At 37.2% G+C, this 7,201-nt stretch overlaps 1 long non-coding RNA gene across 2 annotated transcripts; it reads right to left on the reverse strand.

Moving 5' to 3' along the window:
* Positions 1-1,984: 1,984 nt before the first annotated feature.
* Positions 1,985-7,011, reverse strand: LOC110941157. 2 transcript variants are annotated; one of them, XR_002593874.2, is made up of 6 exons: positions 6,781-7,011; positions 6,248-6,329; positions 5,751-5,873; positions 5,142-5,658; positions 4,846-5,048; positions 1,985-2,278 (listed from the first exon to the last, which is right to left on the reverse strand). It is a non-coding gene; the product is annotated as an uncharacterized LOC110941157 (long non-coding RNA). The 2 variants fall into 2 exon arrangements; XR_002593873.2 differs by having other exon boundaries at positions 5,751-5,877; positions 6,781-7,010.
* Between the last annotated feature and the right edge of the window lie 190 nt (positions 7,012-7,201).

The raw sequence follows: 7,201 nt of genomic DNA on the forward strand, positions 1-7,201 counted from the left end.
TCGATAAAACTGGTTTCTGCTAGCAGGTCGAGAACATACTTCTTCTGGCACATGAAGATCCCTTGTTTTGACCTCAGAACTTCAATGCCAAGGAAGTATTTAAGTCTCCCTGGTCCTTCATTTCAAATTCTGTGAACAAGTTTTTCTTTAGCTTGGTTATCTCTTCTTTGTCATTACCTGTAATGATCATGTCATCGACATAGATTATTAGACAGGTTATGAGGTTGTTTCTCTGTTTGAGAAACAATGTATTGTCTGAGTTACTTTGTCTAAAGCCGTAGTTCTTCATGGCCAAGGTGAACCTACCAAACCATGCTCTAGGAGACTGTTTTAGGCCATACGGGGATTTCTTCAGATGACATACTTCTCTTTCTCCAAAATTAACTGTGAATCCATGTGGAGCTTCCATATAAACTTCTTCTTTTAATTCTCCGTGTAAGAAAGCATTCTTTACATCAAATTGGTGAAGTGGCCACCCTTTATTTGCTGCTACAGAGAATAGAACTCTGATGGTGTTAATCTTTGCAACTGGAGAGAAGGTTTCAGAGTGGTCAATCCCGTATGTTTGAGTGTAGCCTTTAGCTACTAACCTGGCTTTATACCTCTCAATTGTACCATCAGGTTTGTACTTAATCGTAAAAACCCAACGACACCCACTGTTTTCTTTCCCACCGGCAGGACACATTTCTCCCATGTGTTGTTCTTTGTTAAGGCTTTCATCTCTTCTTCCATTGCCTTTTTCCAGTGTCTTGATTTCAGGGCTTGTTCTGTATTGGTCGGAATTTCTTCTGAATATAAAGACGAAGAGAAGGCCTTGGCTTCCTCTGATAGATTTCCTTTGGCTATGTTAGCCACATGATATCTGCATCCCTGAGATTTCTTTTCTGGAGAATATCTTTTCGGTGGAACTCCCCGGTTGGATCTTGGTGGTAAGACATATCCTCCTTGTGTGTCTTCTTGTGGAGAATGGTCCTCTTGTTCTTGTTCATGTTCACTTTGCTCCATTGGTGAAGTGTCTCCCTGTGTGGAAGAACTCATTTGCTCTACTGTTTCATTAATTGTATTTTCAGGAATTTCAGTAGAGTTGGGAACAGAACAAGGGTGAGTATTACTTACCTCGGGTATCAGGTTACGAGCAACTTCTTGGGCGACACTGATATTTGGGTTTTCTGTGGAGAGAGGAGCCACATCGTTGGTACTGTGGCTCACCGCTTCCTCATATGGGACATACTTTAACCAACTCAGTGTGTCTTGACATTCTCTCTCCCCCTAACCACTGTGTTGGGAGGCATAGTAATACTTGGTTTCAAGAAAATCACAGTTCATAGTGGTGAACATGTGTCGGGTTTTTGGATTGTAGCATCGATACCCTTTTTGATTCATTCCATACCCAACAAAGACACATTTTTCGGCGCGTGGATCGAGTTTGGTTCTATTTGTTTTTGGTATGTGGACAAAGGCAGTGCATCCAAAGATGCATGGTTCAAGTGTGAGATTGGAGGGAGGTTTTTTGAATTCTGAAAGGACTTGTAATGGGGTTTTTAGTTTTAGAATTTGGGTTGGAAGACGATTAATAAGACAAGTAGCAGTAACAAGGGCTTCTGGCCAAAAGACCTTTGGAACTTGTGATTCTATTAGGAGAGCCCGGGTTATTTCTAACAGAATGCGGTTCTTTCGTTCCGCGACACCATTCTGTTCTGGAGGATGGGGACAAGTAGTTTGATGAATGATGCCTTTGGTTCGAAAAAAGTGTTTCATACTAGTGTTTACGAATTCACCACCATTATCTGATCGGAAAACTTGAATGTTTTTTTTGGAATTGGGTTTGGATCATGGTATAAAAAATGGTGAATTTATCAAGAACTTCAGACTTATTTTTTAGTAGGTAAACCCATGTCATTCGTGTACAATCATCCACGAATATAACGAAAAAACGAAGGTTTTGTCCCCCAATGACTGGAGCTGGGCCCCATACATCCGAGTGAATCAATGAAAAAGGTTCATCGACCTTTGTGTTATTTGGTTTAAAAGTTTTTCGATGACTCTTGGCCAACATACAAGTTTCACAATGTGTCTTGTAATTAGAAGGAAATAACTTAGGAAATAAAATATGCAAATAACCCATAGATGGATGCCCCAATCTCCTATGCCATAGCCAAGCTTCTCGTTCTATTGTTCCATGAGAAAGCAATACAATACCACTTTGAGTCACCTCATCCACATAGTATAACCCTCGTCTTTCAGTGCCACGCCCAATGATAGCTCCCGTCCTGATATCCTGCAAGATACAAAATGTGGGTTGCATGAGTACCGAACAATTTAATTCCTTTGTTACATGGCTTATTGAAAGGAGTTTGTGTGACAAAGATGGAACGTAGAGACAGTTTGAGATTTTGAGTGTTGGAGAAATTTCAATAGTTCCTCCGTTTTTTACACTCATTGTTTCTCCATTTGCCGTATGTATATAGGATTTTGTAGGTTTGGTTGATGTGACAAAATCTGATATCTCGTAGGTCATGGTATCGGTAGCTCCACAATCGAATATCCACGACTGTTCCTTATTTTTAATCAAGTTTTGAGCCATATTGGCAAAGCCACTAAAGTTTGGGTGTTTGTTGCAATTTATGAAACTTTCTATCATAAAAGGAACAACACTTGTGGCTTTTAACTATAACAACCCTCGGTAAAACCGACACCTCTCATAATAATTCCGACACCCTAATATATCTTTAAATATATCAATTTGTCTTATATGCACCCCGTATGTGAAAACCGAGCCCCAAAGTAGATTATAACATATTAAATAAATAAAAACAATAATTTTTATGCTGAGGCGGGCCGCGTAGGGCCTCACCTCAAGTTCATGCGGGTCGCGCGAAGATGAAACCAGACTTCTCTTAAATCATAAGTCCAGGCGGGCCGCGTACATGTTTGGTTAAGTTAACGCGGGCCGCGAGTGCCTAGAATTGTGGCACAGCCCGGTGCGGCCACGTGTCCAAAGCGTGTCGAGCCTATATGATGACCGGACCAAGCTACACCATTGACTGAGGTTGACGCGGGCCGCGTGAGCCCGACCCAAACCCCACGCGGGCCGCGAGAAAGTGCGTTTTCAGCACTATAAAGAGAAGGCAACGGGCCTTCAGTTCAACCGTTCATTTCCTTTCTTTCTCTCTTAAATTCTGTAGTGGCGTTATTATACCCGGGCGTTATACCCCCTAAAATAGCGAGGTTCTGCTACGATGTAAGTATTATAACCCCTGGAGACATATTAGATACGCTGCCCGATTGATCTAGGGTTCCGTAGCGGCTGTCGTGGTTCTGCCCGACGTAGTCGTTGGAATGCCGTCTCGGGGAGGGTATTACTAATGTTAAAATGGGTTATTATACTAACACACGTGCATTTGTGTAAATTATAGATATTCACCAGGAAACCATAAAGGATAACCTAAAATAGCAATGTGAGTAATCTCCTTTTTGTTAACAGTTTTTACAAAACCTTAACCTTTTTGCAATGCAAGTTATCAGTGATTGAGTCTTTGTAATTCTACAATTACTGCCGGTATGTTGGGGTTTTGTATACAAAATTGGAGTAACGTTACCATTGGACGACGAGTTAGCCAATGTGTAATATGACCCTCAGTCAGACTTGACACTACTGAATGAGTAATTGGGTAGATGTAAACATTGTAATCGCCCTCAATACTGTTTAAATTAAACTGAGATTCATTCACCAGTATTTTCCACTGACAAAACCTTTTTAAAACGCGTTTCTGGTAACAAAATGTGAAAGCCAAATAGAAGCCAGCTGGAGAGCACTGGAGGCTTGGAAAAGTGGCTATAAAAGTTACCTAAATAAAAGAAAGCGTTTATTTCAATAAAGTGGGAGTTATCCCTGTAATTCAGTTTGTAATAAAAACTTGGGTTTTACCCATGTGTTTGATATTATAAAATAAGGTGGTTTACTCTGATTTAATATTTCCTAACTACGGCCCTGATGAAAATTTCCGCTGCCAAATAAATTAATAACGTGATACCACCGCAACTGGCTCGCGGCCGCCCGTTCCCGGGAATTAGGGATCGGGGGTTGTGACGTTAACACTTCTAAATTTTCGTGAAAGTTACGAACATATGATGTATTTTTTTATATTAACTCTTTTTCTTACTAAAAATTTTTAAAATAAAATCAACAAATGTAAGATTAATAAATCTTCAAAAATAAAAATAATAATGAATAAAGCTCGATTTCCCGGTCCCCACGCTGGCACAAACTCCTTTTAGTAAAAAAAAGTTTATATAAAGCGAATGTTGTATCAAGTAAAAAAAGAAGTTTAGTAAAAAAGAAGATTTTCTTAATTCAAATTCAAATATAAAGCCCATGTGATTCAGGTAAAAGCTCAATGATTTACCCGATAACCCATAACTCAAATTCCCAACAAATTATGACAACTTCAAATACATGGGCTAGAATAGTTTAAAACCACTAAATCATATCATTACTAATCAATCAATAACTTGGATTATATTGGATTTTGGTTGGATTCAAGATGAAAATTTGAAGTTAAATGATACGATGCTTGCTGTTGAACCAATCGAGTAGGTGGATCATAGTCTCTTATCACAAAAATGGTTGTTCCTTTTGTTAAACACAACTTATATGAAGTTCATAAATCTCTCCCTACCCTGTTAGTTTAATTAAAAATAAAAATATTATCATTTTTTATAGCTTACTTTAAGCTCACAGCTTGCAAGTTTAGTTAGTGAGATATAAGATGTCATTAAAGGGATTTGAGTTATCATGTAAGAATAGCATGTATGAGGTATAAACTTAGGGAACACAACGTTTACCTGGTACAACGGTTCACGTGCGTTTCAAACTTAGTGGTGACGTTGTCGCAGGTTGCCAAGAAGGTTGGTTTCGGAGGTTGAAAACAATGGTGAGAGCATAAGGCTGATGAATGGTTTGGAACGAATTGAAGCTGTACGTATATTTATAGAGACGATTAATAGGGGTCTTAAATCTTGATGTAGATCATGACTCAAATTCGAACCTGAACCGTAATTAAAACCAAAAGAAATGACATTAACAATTAATAAATTAAAGACTTAAAAAAGTTAATTACACGTATGAAGTTACGACTTACTTCACCGGATATTTTCAGGATTTCACGAAGAATACAAGAAATAAAGCTCGATTTCCCGGACCCCACGCTGCCACAAACTCCTTTTGAATCCTCTTTGAAGCCATCACAAGATTTTGAACTTTCAGTAAACGACAAATAACTATATCTGCAGCTTAAAGAGTTTTGATCCAGAGTAAACGACAAATAACTACATCTGCAACTTAAAGAGTTCTGATCCAGAGTGTGCATCTACAACACTAAACGGATCATTAAGTAGATATATGTCAGCATCTTGATAAAGTGCCATTGCTAACTGCACCCTTTGTTTTTGGCCCCCACTCAAGTTTATACCACGATCGTCGATAATCATTTGATCTCCATGTGAAAAAAGCTCCAAATCTTTTTTCAACGAACATGCTTGAAGTGTTCTTTTGTATGTAGACACCATTGGATTACCGAATAAAATATTTTCTTCAATGTTTCCGGACTGTATCCATGCGGACTGCGATACATAAGCTTTTGACCCACAAATTTGAACCTGAACCGTAATTAAAACCAAAAGAAATGACGTTAACAATTAATAAATTAAAGACTTAAAAAAGTTAATTACACGTATTAGTTACGACTTACTTCACCGGATATTTTCGGGATTTCACCAAGAATACAAGAAATAAAGCTCGATTTCCCAGACTCCACGCTGCCACAAACTCCTTGTGATATCCTCTTTGAAGCCATCACAAGATTTTGATCACTCTGACTGTAGATTCAGTTTGTTACGAAAACTTTCTATTCAACATGATTGAATGAAGACTAGTATATATCTTGCCATCACATTACAAACAGTCGGTTTTATAAGTATTTGGAATTCAATGCGTTTAAGACTGACTTGAATGACTAGTCAATCTGATAACTCAACATGTCAACATACTGATCATGCCTATACAGAATGCTTGAATGCAAATTATTGCTCATAGCAAGCCAATCATGCTAAAATCCATCTCTAGTGGCACCAACTAATAGCATTAATGGTGATTTCACTCAACTTTTAGAGGCATATGGATTAAAATTAGCAATTTCCAGCAACCACAGATCAAATAGAAAAGCTAAATTACAAAAAAAAATGTCACCTATAATTTCACATGTTGATTTAGGTAAAACAACTTCGGTGTTGGGACGGACACAATACTTCTTCGGATTCGTAGTCTTAACCTGAACAATAATATGCATTATAAAAAAAACTGATCATATATGCATCACACTAAGATTCAAAACCTAAAATCCAAACCCACAATCAGTTCGTAACCTAATTATACATTATTAAAGAAAAACTGCAAAATTGTACCTTAACCTGAATAATAATTTGCACTAAAATCACCCCCCCCCCCCAAAAAAAAAGAAAAAAAAATCAGATCATACATACATCCCACTAATGATTCAAAACCCAAAATCCAAATCCACAATCCCACAATCAGATCGTAACATATTCATACAAAATTAAAATAATAATAATAACAACCAGAAAATCGAACCCTAAATCATATAAAAATCAAATTCTAAACGAATGTTTCAGATAAATTCAAACAAAACCCAACAAACGATCATAGAATCTTAAAATCAATCCTCAAAAAGCATGCAACATCAAAAACTAAAGAAGCTTTACCTGTGGTATCTTGACTAAAAATCGAGAATCAGGAACTTCTTGGACGACGATGGAGAAGATTATAAGATCTTGCGAAGATGATTAGGCATGAATAAATGGATATATTAGGAACGTATGAAGGCGTAGAAGTGAATAGGGTTTGGAAAGAACCGTGGGGATCCTGATGAAAATCTCGCAAGGTTAAGAAAGACACGTGTCAGATGTAAACTTTATATATAATGAAAGAAAAAAAAGCCACTTGTCAAAATAATGGGGTGGTTTTATGTATAAATGACACATAAGTCAAAATCACTTTATTATATTAGAATAGATAGATAATAAATAAAAATGTATAATTTTTATTAGAATTTCAAATCGAATCGAATTTGAAATTTCAAATTCGTATTCGATTTACTTGACTCGAATTGAATCGAATTTGTAA

The sequence above is a fragment of the Helianthus annuus genome, chromosome 5, assembly GCF_002127325.2.
Source record: "Helianthus annuus cultivar XRQ/B chromosome 5, HanXRQr2.0-SUNRISE, whole genome shotgun sequence".
NCBI lineage: Eukaryota > Viridiplantae > Streptophyta > Magnoliopsida > Asterales > Asteraceae > Helianthus > Helianthus annuus.